This window comes from Ascaphus truei, unplaced genomic scaffold (assembly GCF_040206685.1).
Source record: "Ascaphus truei isolate aAscTru1 unplaced genomic scaffold, aAscTru1.hap1 HAP1_SCAFFOLD_1135, whole genome shotgun sequence".
NCBI lineage: Eukaryota > Metazoa > Chordata > Amphibia > Anura > Ascaphidae > Ascaphus > Ascaphus truei.
Window position 1 is genome coordinate 287 of NW_027454002.1, and position 22,631 is coordinate 22,917.

Sequence of the window (22,631 nt, forward strand, 5' to 3'; positions counted from 1 at the left end):
GGATAATAGGGACAGCGGTGCCTCCCTGTGATGGGATAATAGGGACAGCGGTGCCTCCTGTGATGGGATAATAGGGACAGCGGTGCCTCCCTGTGATGGGATAATAGGGACAGCGGTGCCTCCCTGTGATGGGATAATAGGGACAGCGGTGCCCCCTGTGATGGGATAATAGGGACAGCGGTGCCTCCCTGTGATGGGATAATAGGGACAGCGGTGCCTCCCTGTGATGGATAATAGGGACAGCGGTGCCCCCCTGTGATGGGATAATAGGGACAGCGGTGCCTCCCTGTGATGGGATAATAGGGACAGCGGTGCCCCCCTGTGAAGGGATAATAGGGACAGCGGTGCCCCCCTGTGATGGGATAATAGGGACAGCGGTGCCTCCCTGTGATGGGATAATAGGGACAGCGGTGCCCCCCCTGTGATGGGATAATAGGGACAGCGGTGCCCCCCCTGTGATGGGATAATAGGGACAGCGGTGCCTATGTGATACTCACATCCCCCTTTATCATGCGGACCCGCGCGGACCACCAGCCAGACGGCTCTGGTCATTTGCTCTGGAGTAGACCTGGAAGAGACACTCTCTGCTATTCCTGTACTGACAAACCCCCACCCCCACCCGCTCCCACCTCCCGCTCCCAAATCCCCCCACCCGCTCCCACCTACCCCCCCCCCCCACCCGCTCCCACCTCCCACACCCCCCCCACCCGCTCCCACCTCCCCCACCCGCTCCCACCTCCCCCACCCGCTCGCACCTCCCCCACCCCCCCCCACCCGCTCCCACCTCCCCCACCCCCCCCCACCCGCTCCCACCTCCCCCACCCGCTGCCACCTCCCCACCCACCCCCCACCCGTTCCACCTCCCCCACCACACACCCACCTCACCCACCACACACCCACCTCCCCCACCACACACCCACCCTCTATTCTGTACTGACACCACCCCCCCACACACACCCCCTCCCACTTCCCCCCTCCCCTCTTCTATTTATGCGCTCACCTCCCCCCTCCCCTCTTCTATTCCTGCGCTCACCCCCCCCCTCCCCTCTTCTATTCTGCGCTCACCTCCACCCCTCCCCTCTTCTATTCCTGCGCTCACCTCCCCCCCCCTCCCCTCTTCTATTCCTGCGCTCACCTCCCCCCCTCCCCTCTTCTATTCCTGCGCTCACCTCCCCCCCTCCCCTCTTCTATTCCTGCACTCACCTCCCCCCCTCCCCTCTTCTATTCCTGCACTCACCTCCCCCCCCTCCCCTCTTCTATTCCTGCGCTCACCTCCCCCCCCTCCCCTCTTCTATTCCTGCGCTCACCTCCCCCCCTCCCCTCCCCTATTCCTGCGCTCACCCCCCCTCCCCTCTTCTATTCCTGCGCTCACCTCCCCCCCATCCCTCTTCTATTCCTGCGCTCACCTCCCCCCCCTCCCTCTTCTATTCCTGCGCTCACCTCCCCCCCCTCCCCTCTTCTATTCCTGCGCTCACCCCCCCTCCCCTCTTCTATTCCTGCGCTCACCTCCCCCCTCCCCTCTTCTATTCCTGCGCTCACCTCCCCCCCTCCCCTCTTCTATTCCTGCGCTCACCTCCCCCCCCTCCCCTCTTCTATTCCTGCGCTCACCCCCCCTCCCTCTTCTATTCTTGCGCTCACCTCCCCCCTCCCCTCTTCTATTCCTGCGCTCACCTCCCCCCCTCCCCTCTTCTATTCCTGCGCTCACCTCCCCCCTCCCCTCTTCTATTCCTGCGCTCACCTCCCCCCCCCTCCCCTCTTCTATTCCTGCGCTCACCTCCCCCCCTCCTCTCTTCTATTCCTGCACTCACCTCCCCCCCTCCCCCTCTTCTATTCTGCACTCACCTCCCCCCTCTCCTCTTCTATTCCTGCGCTCACCTCCCCCCCCTCCCCTCTTCTATTCCTGCGCTCACCTCCCCCCCTCCCCTCTTCTATTCCTGCACTCACCTCCCCCCCCTCCCCTCTTCTATTCCTGCGCTCACCCCCCCCCTCCCTCTTCTATTCCTGCACTCACCTCCCCCCCCTCCCTCTTCTATTCCTGCGCTCACCTCCCCCCTCCCCTCTTCTATTCCTGCGCTCACCTCCCCCCCTCCCCTATTCCTGCGCTCACCTCCCTCCCCCTCCCCTCTTCTATTCCTGCGCTCACCTCCCCCCCTCCCCTCTTCTATTCCTGCACTCACCTCCCCCCCCTCCCCTCTTCTATTCCTGCGCTCACCTCCCCCCCCCTCCCCTCTTCTATTCCTGCGCTCACCTCCCCCCCTCCTCCCCCCCCCTCCTCCCCCCCCCTCCTCCCCCCCCTCCCCTCTTCTATTCCTGCGCTCAACTCCCCCCCTCCCCTCTTCTATTCCTGCGCTCACCTCCCCCCCTCCCCTCTTCTATTCCTGCGCTCACCTCCCCCCCCTCTCCTCTTCTATTCCTGCGCTTACCTCCCCCCCCTCCCCTCTTCTATTCCTGCGCTCACCTCCCCCCCTCCCCTCTTCTATTCCTGCGCTCACCTCCCCCCCTCCCCTATTCCTGCGCTCACCTCCCCCCTCCCCTATTCCTGCGCTCACCTCCCCCCCCTCCCCTCTTCTATTCCTGCGCTCACCTCCCCCCCTCCCTATTCCTGCGCTCACCTCCCCCCCTCCCCTCTTCTATTCCTGCGCTCACCTCCCCCCCTCCCCTCTTCTATTCCTGCGCTCACCTCCCCCCCCTCTCCTCTTCTATTCCTGCGCTTACCTCCCCCCCCTCCCTCTTCTATTCCTGCGCTCACCTCCCCCCCTCCCCTCTTCTATTCCTGCACTCACCTCCCCCCCCTCTCCTCTTCTATTCCTGCGCTCACCTCCCCCCCTCCCCTCTTCTATTCCTGCGCTCACCTCCCCCCCTCCCCTCTTCTATTCTGCACTCACCTCCCCCCCTCCCCTCTTCTATTCCTGCGCTCACCCCCCCCCTCCCCTCTTCTATTCCTGCACTCACCTCCCCCCCCTCCCTCTTCTATTCCTGCGCTCACCTCCCCCCCTCCCCTCTTCTATTCCTGCGCTCACCTCCCCCCCTCCCCTATTCCTGCGCTCACCTCCCTCCCCCTCCCCTCTTCTATTCCTGCGCTCACCCTCCCCCCTCCCCTCTTCTATTCCTGCACTCACCTCCCCCCCCTCCCCTCTTCTATTCCTGCGCTCACCTCCCCCCCCCCTCCCCTCTTCTATTCCTGCGCTCACCTCCCCCCCTCCTCCCCCCCCCCTCCTCCCCCCCCTCCCCTCTTCTATTCCTGCGCTCAACTCCCCCCCCTCCCCTCTTCTATTCCTGCGCTCACCTCCCCCCCTCCCCTCTTCTATTCCTGCGCTCACCTCCCCCCCCTCTCCTCTTCTATTCCTGCGCTTACCTCCCCCCCCTCCCCTCTTCTATTCCTGCGCTCACCTCCCCCCCCTCCCCTCTTCTATTCCTGCGCTCACCTCCCCCCTCCCCTATTCCTGCGCTCACCTCCCCCTCCCCTATTCCTGCGCTCACCTCCCCCCCTCCCCTCTTCTATTCCTGCGCTCACCTCCCCCCCTCCCCTATTCCTGCGCTCACCTCCCCCCCTCCCCTCTTCTATTCCTGCGCTCACCTCCCCCCCTCCCCTCTTCTATTCCTGCGCTCACCTCCCCCCCCTCTCCTCTTCTATTCCTGCGCTTACCTCCCCCCCCTCCCCTCTTCTATTCCTGCGCTCACCTCCCCCCCCTCCCCTCTCCCCCCTCTCTATTCCTGCGCTCACCTCCCCCCCCTCCCCTCTTCTATTCCTGCGCTCACCTCCCCCCTCCCCTATTCCTGCGCTCACCTCCCCCCCCCTCCCCTCTTCTATTCCTGCACTCACCTCCCCCCCCTCCCCTCTTCTATTCCTGCGCTCACCTCCCCCCCTCCCCTCTTCTATTCCTGCGCTCACCTCCCCCCTCCCCTCTTCTATTCCTGCGCTCACCTCCCCCCCCTCCCCTCTTCTATTCCTGCGCTCACCTCCCCCCCTCCCCTCTTCTATTCTGCGCTCACCCCCCTCCCCTCTTCTATTCTTGCGCTCACCTCCCCCCCTCCCTCTTCTATTCCTGCGCTCACCTCCCCCCCCTCCCCTCTTCTATTCCTGCGCTCACCTCCCCCCTCCCCTCTTCTATTCCTGCGCTCACCTCCCCCCCCTCCCCTCTTCTATTCCTGCGCTCACCTCCCCCCTCCCCTCTTCTATTCCTGCACTCACCTCCCCCCCTCCCCTCTTCTATTCCTGCACTCACCTCCCCCCTCTCCTCTTCTATTCCTGCGCTCACCTCCCCCCCTCCCCTCTTCTATTCCTGCGCTCACCTCCCCCCCTCCCCTCTTCTATTCCTGCACTCACCTCCCCCCCCTCCCCTCTTCTATTCCTGCGCTCACCCCCCCCTCCCCTCTTCTATTCCTGCACTCACCTCCCCCCCTCCCCTCTTCTATTCCTGCGCTCACCTCCCCCCCTCCCCTCTTCTATTCCTGCGCTCACCTCCCCCCCTCCCCTATTCCTGCGCTCACCTCCCTCCCCCTCCCCTCTTCTATTCCTGCGCTCACCTCCCCCCCTCCCCTCTTCTATTCCTGCACTCACCTCCCCCCCTCCCCTCTTCTATTCCTGCGCTCACCTCCCCCCCCCTCCCCTCTTCTATTCCTGCGCTCACCTCCCCCCCTCCTCCCCCCCCCTCCTCCCCCCCCTCCTCCCCCCCCTCCCCTCTTCTATTCCTGCGCTCAACTCCCCCCCTCCCCTCTTCTATTCCTGCGCTCACCTCCCCCCCTCCCCTCTTCTATTCCTGCGCTCACCTCCCCCCCCCTCCCCTCTTCTATTCCTGCGCTCACCTCCCCCCCCTCCCCTCTTCTATTCCTGCGCTCACCTCCCCCCCTCCCCTATTCCTGCGCTCACCTCCCCCCTCCCCTATTCCTGCGCTCACCTCCCCCCCCCTCCCCTCTTCTATTCCTGCGCTCACCTCCCCCCCTCCCCTATTCCTGCGCTCACCTCCCCCCCTCCCCTCTTCTATTCCTGCGCTCACCTCCCCCCCTCCCCTCTTCTATTCCTGCGCTCACCTCCCCCCCCTCTCCTCTTCTATTCCTGCGCTTACCTCCCCCCCCTCCCCTCTTCTATTCCTGCGCTCACCTCCCCCCCTCCCCTCTTCTATCCTGCGCTCACCTCCCCCCCTCCCCTATTCCTGCGCTCACCTCCCCCCTCCCCTATTCCTGCGCTCACCTCCCCCCCCCTCCCCTCTTCTATTCCTGCACTCACCTCCCCCCCTCCCCTCTTCTATTCCTGCGCTCACCTCCCCCCCTCCCCTCTTCTATTCCTGCGCTCACCTCCCCCCCTCCCCTCTTCTATTCCTGCGCTCACCTCCCCCCCCTCCCCTCTTCTATTCCTGCGCTCACCTCCCCCCCCTCCCCTCTTCTATTCCTGCGCTCACCTCCCCCCCTCCCCTCTTCTATTCCTGCGCTCACCTCCACCCCTCCCCTCTTCTATTCCTGCGCTCACCTCCCCCCCTCCCTCTTCTATTCCTGCACTCACCTCCCCCCCCCTCCCCTCCCCTCTTCTATTCCTGCGCTCACCTCCCCTCCCCCCTCCCCTCTTCTATTCCTGCGCTCACCTCCCCCCTCCCCTCTTCTATTCCTGCGCTCACCTCCCCCCCCTCCCCTCTTCTATTCCTGCGCTCACCTCCCCCCCTCCCCTCTTCTATTCTGCGCTCACCTCCCCCCCTCCCCTCACCTCCCCCCCTCCCCTATTCCTGCGCTCACCTCCCCCTCCCCTATTCCTGCGCTCACCTCCCCCCCCCTCCCCTCTTCTATTCCTGCGCTCACCTCCCCCACTCCCCTCTTCTATTCCTGCGCTCACCTCCCCCCCCTCCCCTCTTCTATTCCTGCGCTCACCTCCCCCCCTCCCCTCTTCTATTCCTGCGCTCACCTCCCCCCCCCTCCCCTCTTCTATTCCTGCGCTCACCTCCCCCCCCTCCCCTCTTCTATTCCTGCGCTCACCTCCCCCCCCTCCCCTCTTCTATTCCTGCGCTCACCTCCCCCCCCTCCCCTCTTCTATTCCTGCGCTCACCTCCCCCCCTCCCCTCTTCTATTCCTGCGCTCACCTCCCCCCCCTCCCCTATTCCTGCGCTCACCTCCCCCTCCCCTCTCTATTCCTGCGCTCACCTCCCCCCCCTCCCCTCTTCTATTCCTGCGCTCACCTCCCCCCCCTCTCCTCTTCTATTCCTGCGCTCACCTCCCCCCTCCCCTCTTCTATTCCTGCGCTCACCTCCCCCCCCCTCCCCTCTTCTATTCCTGCGCTCACCTCCCCCCCCTCTCCTCTTCTATTCCTGCACTCACCTCCCCCCCCTCCCCTCTTCTATTCCTGCGCTCAACCTCCCCCCCTCCCCTCTTCTATTCCTGCGCTCACCTCCCCCCCCTCCCCTCTTCTATTCCTGCGCTCACCTCCCCCCCCCTCCCCTCTTCTATTCCTGCGCTCACCTCCCCCCCTCCCCTCCCCTATTCCTGCGCTCACCTCCCCCCCCTCCCCTCTTCTATTCCTGCGCTCACCTCCCCCCCCTCCCCTCTTCTATTCCTGCGCTTACCTCCCCCCCCTCCCCTCTTCCTGCGCTCACCTCCCCCCCCTCCCCTCTTCTATTCCTGCGCTCACCTCCCCCCCTCCCCTATTCCTGCGCTCACCTCCCCCCTCCCCTATTCCTGCGCTCACCTCCCCCCCCTCCCCTCTTCTATTCCTGCGCTCACCTCCCCCCCTCCCCTATTCCTGCGCTCACCTCCCCCCCTCCCCTCTTCTATTCCTGCGCTCACCTCCCCCCCTCCCCTCTTCTATTCCTGCGCTCACCTCCCCCCCCTCTCCTCTTCTATTCCTGCGCTTACCTCCCCCCCCTCCCTCTTCTATTCCTGCGCTCACCTCCCCCCCCTCCCCTCTTCTATTCTGCGCTCACCTCCCCCCCTCCCCTATTCCTGCGCTCACCTCCCCCCCTCCCCTATTCCTGCGCTCACCTCCCCCCCCCTCCCCTCTTCTATTCCTGCACTCACCTCCCCCCCCTCCCCTCTTCTATTCCTGCGCTCACCTCCCCCCCTCCCCTCTTCTATTCCTGCGCTCACCTCCCCCCCCTCCCCTATTCCTGCGCTCACCTCCCCCCCTCCCCTCTTCTATTCCTGCGCTCACCTCCCCCCCTCCCCTATTCCTGCGCTCACCTCCCCCCTCCCCTCTTCTATTCCTGCGCTCACCTCCCCCCCCTCCCCTCTTCTATTCCTGCGCTCACCTCCCCCCCCTCCCCTCTTCTATTCCTGCGCTCACCTCCCCCCCTCCCCTCTTCTATTCCTGCGCTCACCTCCACCCCTCCCCTCTTCTATTCCTGCGCTCACCTCCCCCCCCTCCCCTCTTCTATTCCTGCACTCACCTCCCCCCCCTCCCCTCCCCTCTTCTATTCCTGCGCTCACCTCCCTCCCCCTCCCCTCTTCTATTCCTGCGCTCACCTCCCCCCTCCCCTCTTCTATTCCTGCGCTCACCTCCCCCCCCTCCCCTCTTCTATTCCTGCGCTCACCTCCCCCCTCCCCTCTTCTATTCCTGCGCTCACCTCCCCCCTCCCCTCTTCTATTCCTGCGCTCACCTCCCCCCCTCCCCTATTCCTGCGCTCACCTCCCCCCTCCCCTATTCCTGCGCTCACCTCCCCCCCCCTCCCCTCTTCTATTCCTGCGCTCACCTCCCCCACTCCCCTCTTCTATTCCTGCGCTCACCTCCCCCCCCTCCCCTCTTCTATTCCTGCGCTCACCTCCCCCCCCCTCCCCTCTTCTATTCCTGCGCTCACCTCCCCCCCTCCCCTCTTCTATTCCTGCGCTCACCTCCCCCCCTCCCCTCTTCTATTCCTGCGCTCACCTCCCCCCCTCCCCTCTTCTATTCCTGCACTCACCTCCCCCCCTCCCCTCTTCTATTCCTGCGCTCACCTCCCCCCCCTCCCCTATTCCTGCGCTCACCTCCCCTCCCCTCTTCTATTCCTGCGCTCACCTCCCCCCCCCTCCCCTCTTCTATTCCTGCGCTCACCTCCCCCCCCTCTCCTCTTCTATTCCTGCGCTCACCTCCCCCCTCCCCTCTTCTATTCCTGCGCTCACCTCCCCCCCCCTCCCCTCTTCTATTCCTGCGCTCACCTCCCCCCCCCTCCCCTCTTCTATTCCTGCGCTCACCTCCCCCCCCTCTCCTCTTCTATTCTGCACTCACCTCCCCCCCTCCCCTCTTCTATTCCTGCGCTCACCTCCCCCCCTCCCCTCTTCTATTCCTGCGCTCACCTCCCCCCCCTCCCCTCTTCTATTCCTGCGCTCACCTCCCCCCCCCCTCCCCTCTTCTATTCCTGCGCTCACCTCCCCCCCCCTCCCCTCTTCTATTCCTGCGCTCACCTCCCCCCCCTCCCCTCTTCTATTCCTGCGCTCACCTCCCCCCCTCCCCTCCCCTATTCCTGCGCTCACCTCCCCCCCCTCCCCTCTTCTATTCCTGCGCTCACCTCCCCCCCTCTCCTCTTCTATTCCTGCGCTCACCTCCCCCCCCTCCCCTCTTCTATTCCTGCGCTCACCTCCCCCCCCTCCCCTCTTCTATTCCTGCGCTCACCTCCCCCCCCTCCCCTCTTCTATTCCTGCGCTCACCTCCACCCCTCCCCTCTTCTATTCCTGCGCTCACCTCCCCCCCCTCCCCTCTTCTATTCCTGCGCTCCCCTCCCCCCTCCCCTCTTCTATTCCTGCGCTCACCTCCCCCCTCCCCTCTTCTATTCCTGCGCTCACCTCCCCCCCCTCCCCTCTTCTATTCCTGCGCTCACCTCCCCCCCCTCCCCTCTTCTATTCCTGCGCTCACCTCCCCCCCTCCCCTATTCCTGCGCTCACCTCCCCACCCTCCCCTCTTCTATTCCTGCGCTCACCTCCCCCCCTCCCCTCTTCTATTCCTGCGCTCACCTCCCCCCCTCCCCTCTTCTATTCCTGCGCTCACCTCCCCCCCCTCCCCTCTTCTATTCATGCGCTCACCTCCCCCCCCCCTCCCTCTATTCCTGCGCTCACCTCCCCCCCTCTCCTCTTCTATTCCTGCGCTCACCTCCCCCCCCCTCCCCTCTTCTATTCCTGCGCTCACCTCCCCCCCTCCCCTCTTCTATTCCTGCGTTCACCTCCCCCCTCCCCTCTTCTATCCCTGCGCTCACCTCCCCCCCTCCCCTCTTCTATCCCTGCGCTCACCTCCCCCCCCTCCTTCTATTCCTGCGCTCACCTCCCCCCCTCCCTCTTCTATTCCTGCGCTCACCTCCCCCCCTCCCCTATTCCTGCGCTCACCTCCCTCCCCCTCCCTCTTCTATTCCTGCGCTCACCTCCCCCCCTCCCCTCTTCTATTCCTGCGCTCACCTCCCCCCCCTCCCTCTTCTATTCCTGCGCTCACCTCCCCCCCTCCCCTCTTCTATTCCTGCACTCACCTCCCCCCTCCCCTCTTCTATTCCTGCACTCACCTCCCCCCCCTCCCCTCTTCTATTCCTGCGCTCACCTCCCCCCCTCCCCTCTTCTATTCTGCACTCACCTCCCCCCCTCCCCTCTTCTATTCCTGCGCTCACCTCCCCCCCTCCCCTCTTCTATTCCTGCGCTCACCTCCCCCCCCTCCCTCTTCTATTCCTGCGCTCACCTCCCCCCCCTCCCCTCTTCTATTCCTGCGCTCACCTCCCCCCTCCCCTCTTCTATTCCTGCGCTCACCTCCACCCCTCCCCTCTTCAATTCCTGCGCTCACCTCCCCCCCTCCCCACTTCTATTCCTGCGCTCCCCTCCCCCCTCCCCTCTTCTATTCCTGCGCTCACCTCCCCCCTCCCCTCTTCTCTATTCTATTCCTGCGCTCACCTCCCCCCCCTCCCCTCTTCTATTCCTGCGATCACCTCCCCCCCTCCCCTCTTCTATTCCTGCGCTCACCTCCCCCCCTCCCCTCTTCTATTCCTGCGCTCACCTCCCCCCCTCCCCTCTTCTATTCCTGCGCTCACCTCCCCCCCTCCCCTATTCCTGCGCTCACCTCCCCCCTCCCCTATTCCTGCGCTCACCTCCCCCCCTCCCCTCTTCTATTCCTGCGCTCATCTCCCCCCCCTCCCCTATTCCTGCGCTCACCTCCCCCTCCCCTCTTCTATTCCTGCGCTCACCTCCCCCCCCTCCCCTCTTCTATTCCTGCGCTCACCTCCCCCCCCTCCCCTCTTCTATTCCTGCGCTCCCCTCCCCCCTCTCCTCTTCTATTCCTGCGCTCACCTCCCCCCTCCCCTCTTCTATTCCTGCGCTCACCTCCCCCCCCTCCCCTCTTCTATTCCTGCGCTCACCTCCCCCCCCTCCCTCTTCTATTCCTGCACTCACCTCCCCCCCTCCCCTCTTCTATTCCTGCGCTCACCTCCCCCCCTCCCCTCTTCTATTCCTGCGCTCACCTCCCCCCCCCTCCCCTCTTCTATTCCTGCGCTCACCTCCCCCCCCCCCTCCCCTCTTCTATTCCTGCGCTCACCTCCCCCCCTCCCCTCCCCTATTCCTGCGCTCACCTCCCCCCCCTCCCCTCTTCTATTCCTGCGCTCACCTCCCCCCTCCCTCTTCTATTCCTGCGCTCACCTCCACCCCTCCCCTCTTCTATTCCTGCGCTCACCTCCACCCCTCCCCTCTTCTATTCCTGCGCTCCCCTCCCCCCTCCCCTCTTCTATTCCTGCGCTCACCTCCCCCCTCCCCTCTTCTATTCCTGCGCTCACCTCCCCCCCCTCCCCTCTTCTATTCCTGCACTCACCTCCCCCCCTCCCCTCTTCTATTCCTGCGCTCACCTCCCCCCTCCCCTCTTCTATTCCTGCGCTCACCTCCCCCCCCCTCCCCTCTTCTATTCCTGCGCTCACCTCCCCCCCTCCCCTCTTCTATTCCTGCGCTCACCTCCCCCCCCTCCCCTCTTCTATTCCTGCGTTCACCTCCCCCCCTCCCCTCTTCTATCCCTGCGCTCACCTCCCCCCCCTCCCCTCTTCTATCCCTGCGCTCACCTCCCCCCCCTCCTTCTATTCCTGCGCTCACCTCCCCCCCTCCCTCTTCTATTCCTGCGCTCACCTCCCCCCTCCCCCTTCTATTCCTGCGCTCACCTCCCCCCCATCCCTCTTCTATTCCTGCGCTCACCTCCCCCCCCCTCACCTCTTCTATTCCTGCGCTCACCTCCCCCCTCCCCTCTTCTATTCCTGCACTCACCTCCCCCCCCTCCCCTCTTCTATTCCTGCGCTCACCTCCCCCCCCCTCCCCTCTTCTATTCCTGCGCTCACCTCCCCCCCCTCCCCTCTTCTATTCCTGCGCTCACCTCCCCCTCCCCTCTTCTATTCCTGCGCTCACCTCCCCCCCCTCCCCTCCCCTCTTCTATTCCTGCACTCACCTCCCCCCTCCCCTCTTCTATTCCTGCGCTCACCTCCCCCCCTCCCCTCTTCTATTCCTGCGCTCACCTCCCTCCCCTCCCCTCTTCTATTCCTGCGCTCACCTCCCCCCTCCCCTCTTCTATTCCTGCACTCACCTCCCCCCCCTCCCCTCCCCTCTTCTATTCCTGCGCTCACCTCCCCCCCCCTCTTCTATTCCTGCGCTCACCTCCCCCCCCTCCCCTCTTCTATTCCTGCGCTCACCTCCCCCCCCTCCCCTCTTCTATTCCTGCGCTCCCCCCCCCCTCCCCTCTTCTATTCCTGCGCTCACCTCCCCCCCCTCCCCTCTTCTATTCCTGCGCTCACCTCCCCCCCCTCCCCTCTTCTATTCCTGCGCTCACCTCCCCCCCTCCCCTCTTCTATTCCTGCGCTCACCTCCCCCCCTCCCCTCTTCTATTCCTGCGCTCACCTCCCCCCCCTCCCCTCTTCTATTCCTGCGCTCACCTCCCCCCCTCCCCTCTTCTATTCCTGCACTCACCTCCCCCCCCTCCCTCTTCTATTCCTGCGCTCACCTCCCCCCCTCCCCTCTTCTATTCCTGCGCTCACCTCCCCCCTCCCCTCTTCTATTCCTGCACTCACCTCCCCCCCCTCCCCTCCCCTCTTCTATTCCTGCGCTCACCTCCCCCCCCCTCTTCTATTCCTGCGCTCACCTCCCCCCCTCCCCTCTTCTATTCCTGCGCTCACCTCCCCCCCCTCCCCTCTTCTATTCCTGCGCTCACCTCCCCCCCTCCCCTCTTCTATACCTGCGCTCACCTCCCTCCCCTCCCCTCTTCTATTCCTGCGCTCACCTCCCCCCCTCCCCTCTTCTATTCCTGCGCTCACCTCCCCCCCTCCCCTCTTCTATTCCTGCGCTCACCTCCCCCCCCTCCCCTCTTCTATTCCTGCGCTCACCTCCCCCCCTCCCCTCTTCTATTCCTGCGCTCACCTCCCCCCCTCCCTCTTCTATTCCTGCGCTCACCTCCCCCCCTCCCCTCTTCTATTCCTGCACTCACCTCCCCTCCCCCCTCCCCTATTCCTGCGCTCACCTCCCCCCCTCCCCTATTCCTGCGTTCCCCCCCCCTCCCCTATTCCTGCACTCACCTCCCCCCCTCTCCTCCCCTATTCCTGCACTCACCTCCCCCCCTCCCCTATTCCTGCACTCACCTCCCTCCCCCCTCCCCTATTCCTGCGCTCCCTCCCCTCCCACCTCCCCTATTCCTGCGCTCCCCTCCCTCCCCCCTCTTTTATTCCTGCGCTCCCCTCCCCCCCCCTCCCCCTGCCATCCTCTCCCCCCCCTCCCCTATTCCTGTGCTCACCTCCCCCCCCTCCCCTCTTCTATTCCTGCGCTCCCTCCCTCCCCCCTCCCCTATTCCTGCGCTCCCCCCCCTCCCCTCTTCCTGCGCTCACCTCCCTCCCCCCTCCCCTCTTCCTGCGCTCACCTCCCTCCCCCCTCCCCTATTCCTGCGCTCCCCTCCCTCCCCCCTCTCCTATTCCTGCGCTCCCCTCCCCCCCCCTCCCCTATTCCTGCCGTCCCCTCCCCCCCCCTCCCCTATTCCTGTGCTCACCTCCCCCCCCTCCCCTCTTCTATTCCTGCGCTCACCTCCCTCCCCCCTCCCCTCTTCCTGCGCTCCCCTCCCCCCCTCCCCTCCCCTCTTCCTGCGCTCACCTCCCTCCTCCCTCCCCTATTCCTGCGCTCACCTCCCTCCCCCCTCCCCTCTTCCTGTGCTCACCTCCACCTCCTCTCCCTCTGCTATGTCCTTGGCGTAGTCTGTGGGGGCGGCAGGCGGACATCGCTGAATGGGATCTGTCTCTCCGGCTTCCAACTGCGGGGAGACGCACGCGTGTGCGGGTGAATGCAGGGAGAGAGGTTACTGGGGGATATATATGTGAGAGACACGCGTGTGCGGGTGTATGCAGCGAGAGAGGTTACTGGGGGGTATATATGTGAGAGACACGCGTGTGCGGGTGTATGCAGGGAGAGAGGTTACTGGGGGATATATATGTGAGAGACATGCGTGTGCGGGTGTATGCAGGGAGAGAGGTTACTGGGGGGGTATATATGTGAGAGACACGCGTGTGCGGGTGTATGCAGGGAGAGAGGTTACTGGGGGATATATATGTGAGAGACACGCGTGTGCGGGTGTATACAGGGAGAGAGGTTACTAGGGGATATATATGTGAGACACGCGTGTGCGGGTGTATGCAGGGAGAGAGGTTACTGGGGGATATATATGTGAGCGACACGTGTGCGGGTGGAAGCAGGGAGAGAGGGTTACTGGGGGATATATATGTGAGACACGCGTGTGTGGGTGTATGCAGGGAGAGAGGGTTACTGGGGGATATATATGTGTGAGACACGCGTGTGCGGGTGTATGCAGGGAGAGAGGTTACTGGGGGATATATATGTGAGAGACATGCGTGTGCGGGTGTATACAGGGAGAGAGGTTACTAGGGGATATATATGCGAGACACGCGTGTGCGGGTGTATGCAGGGAGAGAGGGTTACTGGGGGATATATATGTGTGAGACACGCGTGTGCGGGTGTATGCAGGGAGAGAGGGTTACTGGGGGATATATGTGAGACGCGTGTGCGGGTGTATGCAGGGAGAGAGGTTACTGGGGGATATATGTGAGAGACACGCGTGTGCGGGTGTATGCAGGGAGACGCACGCGTGTGCGGGTATATGCAGGGAGAGAGGTTACTGGGGGATATATATGTGAGAGACACGCGTGTGCGGGTGTATGCAGGGAGAGGGGGTTACTGGGGGATATATATGTGAGAGACACGCGTGTGCGAGTGCATGCAGGGAGAGAGGTTACTGGGGTATATATATATATATATATATATATATATATATGAGACACGCGTGTGCGGGTGTATGCAGGGAGAGAGGTTACTGGGGGATATATATGAGACGTGCGTGTGCGGGTGTATGCAGGGAGAGAGGGTTACTGGGGGATATATATGTGAGAGACACGTGTGTGCGGGTGTATGCAGGGAGAGAGGTTACTGGGGGATATATATGTGAGACACGCGTGTGCGGGTGTATACAGGGAGAGAGGTTACTAGGGGATATATATGTGAGACACGCGTGAGCGGGTGTATGCAGGGAGAGAGGGTTACTGGGGGATATATATGTGAGAAGCGTGTGCGGTGTATGCAGAGAGAGAGGTTACTGGGGGATAGATATATATATATGTGTGTGTGTGACACGCGTGTGCGGGTGTATGCAGGGAGAGAGGTTACTGGGGGATAGATATATATGTGTGTGTGTGTGTGTGTGAGACACGCGTGTGTGTGTGTATGCAGGGAGAGAGGGTTACTGGGGGATATATATGTGTGTGTGTGTGAGACACGCGTGTGCGGGTGTATGCAGGGAGAGAGGGTAATATATGTGTGTGTGTGAGACACGCGTGTGCGGGTGTATGCAGGGAGAGAGGGTTACTGGGGGATATATATATGTGTGTGTGTGAGACACGCGTGTGCGGGTGTATACAGGGAGAGAGGGTTACTGGGGATATATATATGTGAGAGACACGCGTGTGCGGGTGTATGCAGGGAGAGAGGGTTACTGGGGGATATATATGTGAGACACGCGTGTGCGGGTGTATCCAGGGAGAGAGGTTACTGGGGGATATATATGCGAGAGACACGTGTGTGCGGGTGTATGCAGGGAGAGAGGTTACTGGGGGATATATATGTGAGACACGCGTGTGCGGGTGTATGCAGGGAGAGAGGGTTACTGGAGGATATATATGTGAGACACACGTGTGCGGGTGTATACAGGGAGAGAGGGTTACTGGGGGATATATATGTGAGACACGCGTGTGCGGGTGTATGCAGGGAGAGAGGTTACTGGGGGATATATATGTGAGAGACGCGTGTGCGGGTGTATGCAGAGAGAGAGGTTACTGGGGGATATATATGTGAGAGACACGCGTGTGCGGGTGGAAGCAGGGAGAGAGGTTACTGGGGGATATATATGTGAGAGACACGTGTGCGGGTGTATGCAGGGAGAGAGGGTTACTGGGGGATATATATGTGAGACACGCGTGTGCGGGTGTATACAGGGAGAGAGGGTTACTGGGGGATATATATGTCAGAGACACGCGTGTGCGGGTGTATACAGGGAGAGAGGGTTACTGGGGGATATATATGTGAGAGACGCGTGTGCGGGTGTATGCAGGGAGAGAGGGTTACTGGGGGATATATATGTGAGAGACACGCGTGTGCGGGTGTATGCAGGGAGAGAGGTTACTGGGGGATATATATGTGAGAGACGCGTGTGCGGGTGTATGCAGGGAGAGAGGTTACTGGGGGATATATATATGTGAGACACGCGTGTGCGGGTGTATGCAGGGAGAGAGGTTACTGGGGGATATATATGTGAGCGACGCGTGTGCGGGTGTATGCAGGGAGAGAGGTTACTGGGGGATATATATATGTGAGACACGCGTGTGCGGGTGTATGCAGGGAGAGAGGGTTACTGGGGGATATATATGTGAGAGACGCGTGTGCGGGTGTATGCAGGGAGAGAGGGTTACTGGGGGATATATATGTGAGAGACACGCGTGTGCGGGTGTATGCAGGGAGAGAGGTTACTGGGGGATATATATGTGAGAGACGCGTGTGCGGGTGTATGCAGGGAGAGAGGTTACTGGGGGATATATATATGTGAGACACGCGTGTGCGGGTGTATGCAGGGAGAGAGGTTACTGGGGGATATATATGTGAGCGACGCGTGTGCGGGTGTATGCAGGGAGAGCGGTTACTGGGGGATATATATGTGAGACACGCGTGTGCGGGAGTATGCAGGGAGAGAGGGTTACTGGGGGATATATATGTGAGAGACACGCGTGTGCAGGTGTATGCAGGGAGAGAGGTTACTGGGGGATATATATGTGAGAGACGCGTGTGCGGGTGTATGCAGAGAGAGGTTACTGGGGGATATATATGTGAGAGACACGCGTGTGCGGGTGGAAGCAGGGAGAGAGGTTACTGGGGGATATATATGTGAGACACGTGTGCGGGTGTATGCAGGGAGAGAGGGTTACTGGGGGATATATATGTGAGACACGCGTGTGCGGGTGTATACAGGGAGAGAGGGTTACTGGGGGATATATATGTCAGAGACACGCGTGTGCGGGTGTATACAGGGAGAGAGGGTTACTGGGGGATATATATGTGAGAGACACGCGTGTGCGGGTGTATGCAGGGAGAGAGGTTACTGGGGGATATATATGTGAGAGACGCGTGTGCGGGTGTATGCAGGGAGAGAGGTTACTGGGGGATATATATATGTGAGACACGCGTGTGCGGGTGTATGCAGGGAGAGAGGTTACTGGGGGATATATATGTGAGCGACGCGTGTGCGGGTGTATGCAGGGAGAGAGGTTACTGGGGGATATATATATGTGAGACACGCGTGTGCGGGTGTATGCAGGGAGAGAGGGTTACTGGGGGATATATATGTGAGAGACGCGTGTGCGGGTGTATGCAGTGAGAGACGCGTGTGCGGGTGTATGCAGGGAGAGAGGGTTACTGGGGGATATATATGTGAGAGACACGCGTGTGCGGGTGTATGCAGGGAGAGAGGTTACTGGGGGATATATATGTGAGAGACGCGTGTGCGGGTGTATGCAGGGAGAGAGGTTACTGGGGGATATATATATGTGAGACACGCGTGTGCGGGTGTATGCAGGGAGAGAGGTTACTGGGGGATATATATGTGAGCGACGCGTGTGCGGGTGTATGCAGGGAGAGCGGTTACTGGGGGATATATATGTGAGACACGCGTGTGCGGGTGTATGCAGGGAGAGAGGGTTACTGGGGGATATATATGTGAGAGACACGCGTGTGCAGGTGTATGCAGGGAGAGAGGTTACTGGGGGATATATATGTGAGAGACGCGTGTGCGGGTGTATGCAGAGAGAGAGGTTACTGGGGGATATATATGTGAGAGACACGCGTGTGCGGGTGGAAGCAGGGAGAGAGGTTACTGGGGGATATATATGTGAGAGACACGTGTGCGGGTGTATGCAGGGAGAGAGGGTTACTGGGGGATATATATGTGAGACACGCGTGTGCGGGTGTATACAGGGAGAGAGGGTTACTGGGGGATATATATGTCAGAGACACGCGTGTGCGGGTGTATACAGGGAGAGAGGGTTACTGGGGGATATATATGTGAGAGACGCGTGTGCGGGTGTATGCAGGGAGAGAGGGTTACTGGGGGATATATATGTGAGAGACACGCGTGTGCGGGTGTATGCAGGGAGAGAGGTTACTGGGGGATATATATGTGAGACGCGTGTGCGGGTGTATGCAGGGAGAGAGGTTACTGGGGGATATATATATGTGAGACACGCGTGTGCGGGTGTATGCAGGGAGAGAGGTTACTGGGGGATATATATGTGAGCGACACGTGTGCGGGTGTATGCAGGGAGAGAGGTTACTGGGGGATATATATATGTGAGACACGCGTGTGCGGGTGTATGCAGGGAGAGAGGGTTACTGGGGGATATATATGTGAGAGACGCGTGTGCGGGTGTATGCAGGGAGAGAGGGTTACTGGGGGATATATATGTGAGAGACACGCGTGTGCGGGTGTATGCAGGGAGAGAGGTTACTGGGGGATATATATATGTGAGACACGCGTGTGCGGGTGTATGCAGGGAGAGAGGTTACTGGGGGATATATATGTGAGAGACACGCGTGTGCGGGTGTATACAGGGAGAGAGGGTTACTGGGGGATATATATGTGAGCGACGCGTGTGCGGGTGTATGCAGGGAGAGAGGTTACTGGGGGATATATATGTGAGACACGCGTGTGCGGGTGTATGCAGGGAGAGAGGGTTACTGGGGGATATATATGTGAGAGACACGCGTGTGCAGGTGTATGCAGGGAGAGAGGTTACTGGGGGATATATATGTGAGAGACACGCTTGTGCGGGTTTATGCAGGGAGAGAGGTTACTGGGGGATATATATGTGAGACACGCGTGTGCGGGTGTATGCAGGGAGAGAGGTTACTGGGGGATATATATGTGAGAGACATGCGTGTGCGGGTGTATGCAGGGAGAGAGGTTACTGGGGGGTATATATGTGAGACACGCGTGTGCGGGTGTATGCAGGGAAAGAGGTTACTGGGGGGTATATATGTGAGACACGCGTGTGTGGGTGTATGCAGGGAGAGAGGTTACTGGGGGATATATATGTGAGACACGCGTGTGCGGGTGTATGCAGGGAGAGAGGTTACTGGGGGATATATATGTGAGAGACACGCGTGTGCGGGTGTATGCAGGGAGAGAGGGTTACTGGGCAAATATATGTGAGACACGCGTGTGCGAGTGTATGCAGGGAGAGAGGTTACTGGGGGATATATATGTGAGAGACACGCGTGTGCGGGTGTATGCAGGGAGAGAGGTTACTGGGGGATATATATGTGAGACACGCGTGTGCGGGTGTATACAGGGAGAGAGGTTACTGGGGGATATATATGTGAGAGACACGCGTGTGCGGGTGTATGCAGGGAGAGAGGGTTACTGGGGGATATATATGTGAGAGACACGCGTGTGCGGGTGTATGCAGGGAGAGAGGTTACTGGGGGATATATATGCGAGAGACACGTGTGTGCGGGTGTATGCAGGGAGAGAGGTTACTGGGGGATATATATGTGAGACACGCGTGTGCGGGTGTATACAGGGAGAGAGGGTTACTGGGGGATATATAAGTGAGAGACATGCGTGTGCGGGTGTATGCAGGGAGAGAGGTTACTGGGGGATATATAAGTGAGAGACATGCGTGTGCGGGTGTATGCAGGGAGAGAGGTTACTGGGGGGTATATATGTGAGAGACACGCGTGTGCGGGTGTATGCAGGGAGAGAGGTTACTGGGGGATATATATGTGAGAGACATGCGTGTGCGGGTGTATGCAGGGAGAGAGGTTACTGGGGGGTATATATGTGAGAGACACGCGTGTGCGGGTGTATGCAGGGAGAGAGGTTACTGGGGGATATATATGTGAGACACGCGTGTGCGGGTGTATGCAGGGAGAGAGGTTACTGGGGGATATATATGTGAGCGACGCGTGTGCGGGTGGAAGCAGGGAGAGAGGGTTAATGGGGGATATATTTGTGTGACACGCGTGTGCGGGTGTATGCAGGGAGAGAGGTTACTGGGGGATATATATGTGAGAGACACGCGTGTGCGGGTGTATGCAGGGAGAGAGGGTTACTGGGGGATATATATGTGTGAGACACGCGTGTGCGGGTGTATGCAGGGAGAGAGGTTACTGGGGGATATATATGTGAGAGACATGCGTGTGCAGGTGTATACAGGGAGAGAGGTTACTAGGGGATATATTTGTGAGACACACGTGTGCGGGTGTATGCAGGGAGAGAGGTTACTGGGGGATATATATGTGAGCGACGCGTGTGCGGGTGGAAGCAGGGAGAGAGGGTTAATGGGGGATATATTTGTGTGACGCGTGTGCGGGTGTATGCAGGGAGAGAGGTTACTGGGGGATATATATGTGAGAGACACGCGTGTGCGGGTGTATGCAGGGAGAGAGGTTACTGGGGGATATATATGTGAGACACGCGTGTGCGGTTGTATGCAGGGAGAGAGGTTACTGGGGGATATATATGTGAGCGACGCGTGTGCGGGTGGAAGCAGGGAGAGAGGTTTAATGGGGGATATATTTGTGTGACACGCGTGTGCGGGTGTATGCAGGGAGAGAGGTTACTGGGGGATATATATGTGAGAGACACGCGTGTGCGGGTGTATGCAGGGAGAGAGGGTTACTGGGGGATATATATGTGTGAGACACGCGTGTGCGGGTGTATGCAGGGAGAGAGGTTACTGGGGGATATATATGTGAGAGACATGCGTGTGCGGGTGTATACAGGGAGAGAGGTTACTAGGGGATATATTTGTGAGACACGCGTGTGCGGGTGTATGCAGGGAGAGAGGGTTACTGGGGGATATATATGTGTGAGACACGCGTGTGCGGGTGTATGCAGGGAGAGAGGGTTACTGGGGGATATATGTTAGACGCGTGTGCGGGTGTATGCAGGGAGAGAGGTTACTGGGGGATATATGTGAGAGACACGCGTGTGCGGGTGTATGCTGGGAGACGCACGCGTGTGCGGGTATATGCAGGGAGAGAGGTTACTGGGGGATATATATGTGAGAGACACGCGTGTGCGGGTGTATGCAGGGAGAGGGGGTTACTGGGGGATATTTATGTGAGAGACACGCGTGTGTGGGTGCATGCAGGGAGAGAGGTTACTGGGGTATATATATATATATATATGAGACACGCGTGTGCGGGTGTATGCAGGGAGAGAGAGAGGTTACTGGAGGATATATATGTGAGACACGCATGTGCGGGTGTATGCAGGGAGAGAGGTTACTGGGGGATATATATGAGACGTGCGTGTGCGGGTGTATGCAGGGAGAGAGGGTTACTGGGGGATATATATGCGAGAGACACGCGTGTGCGGGTGTATGCAGGGAGAGAGGTTACTGGGGGATATATATGTGAGAGACACGCGTGTGCGGGTGTATACAGGGAGAGAGATTACTAGGGGATATATATGTGAGACACGCGTGTGCGGGTGTATGCAGGGAGAGAGGGTTACTGGGGATATATATGTGTGTGTGTGAGACACGCGTGTGCGGGTGTATGCAGGGAGAGAGGGTTACTGGGGGATATATATATATGTGTGTGTGTGTGTGAGACACACGTGTGCGGGTGTATGCAGGGAGAGAGGGTAATATATGTGTGTGTGTGTGTGTGTGAGACACGCGTGTGCGGGTGTATGCAGGGAGAGAGGGTTACTGGGGGATATATATATATGTGTGTGTGTGTGTGTGAGACACGCGTGTGTGGGTGTATACAGGGAGAGAGGGTTACTGGGGATATATATATGTGAGAGACACGTGTGTGTGGGTGTATGCAGGGAGAGAGGGTTACTGGGGGATATATATGTGAGACACGCGTGTGCGGGTGTATCCAGGGAGAGAGGTTACTGGGGGATATATATGCGAGAGACACGTGTGTGCGGGTGTATGCAGGGAGAGAGGGTTACTGGGGATATATATATGTGAGAGACACGTGTGTGCGGGTGTATACAGGGAGAGAGGGTTACTGGGGGATATATATGTGACACGCGTGTGCGGGTGTATGCAGGGAGAGAGGGTTACTGGGGATATATATATGTGAGAGACACGTGTGTGCGGGTGTATACAGGGAGAGAGGGTTACTGGGGGATATATATGTGACACGCGTGTGCGGGTGTATACAGGGAGAGAGATTACTAGGGGATATATATGTGAGACACGCGTGTGCGGGTGTATGCAGGGAGAGAGGGTTACTGGGGATATATATGTGTGTGTGTGAGACACGCGTGTGCGGGTGTATGCAGGGAGAGAGGGTTACTGGGGGATATATATATATGTGTGTGTGTGTGTGAGACACACGTGTGCGGGTGTATGCAGGGAGAGAGGGTAATATATGTGTGTGTGTGTGTGTGTGAGACACGCGTGTGCGGGTGTATGCAGGGAGAGAGGGTTACTGGGGGATATATATATATGTGTGTGTGTGTGTGAGACACGCGTGTGTGGGTGTATACAGGGAGAGAGGGTTACTGGGGATATATATATGTGAGAGACACGTGTGTGTGGGTGTATGCAGGGAGAGAGGGTTACTGGGGGATATATATGTGAGACACGCGTGTGCGGGTGTATCCAGGGAGAGAGGTTACTGGGGGATATATATGCGAGAGACACGTGTGTGCGGGTGTATGCAGGGAGAGAGGGTTACTGGGGATATATATATGTGAGAGACACGTGTGTGCGGGTGTATACAGGGAGAGAGGGTTACTGGGGGATATATATGTGACACGCGTGTGCGGGTGTATCCAGGGAGAGAGGTTACTGGGGGATATATATGTGAGACACGCGTGTGCGGGTGTATACAGGGAGAGAGGTTACTGGGGGATATATATGTGAGCGACGCGTGTGCGGGTGTATACAGGGAGAGAGGTTACTGGGGGATATATATGCGAGAGACACGTGTGTGCGGGTGTATGCAGGGAGAGAGGGTTACTGGGGATATATATATGTGAGAGACACGTGTGTGCGGGTGTATACAGGGAGAGAGGGTTACTGGGGGATATATATGTGAGACACGCGTGTGCGGGTGTATGCAGGGAGAGAGGTTACTGGGGGATATATATGTGAGAGACGCGTGTGCGGGTGTATGCA

The 22,631-nt window shown here is 60.0% G+C and overlaps 1 long non-coding RNA gene across 1 annotated transcript in view; it reads right to left on the bottom strand.

Annotated features, from left to right (window-relative positions):
* Positions 1–498: 498 nt before the first annotated feature.
* The window catches only part of LOC142475292 (uncharacterized), a 45,270-nt gene continuing 23,137 nt past the window's right edge, over positions 499–22,631 (bottom strand). The window contains exons 3-4 of the long non-coding RNA XR_012790863.1: positions 13,091–13,183; positions 499–568 (exon numbers count right to left, since the gene is read on the bottom strand). This is a non-coding gene — a long non-coding RNA (uncharacterized LOC142475292). The remainder of the gene's footprint in view (positions 569–13,090; positions 13,184–22,631) is intronic.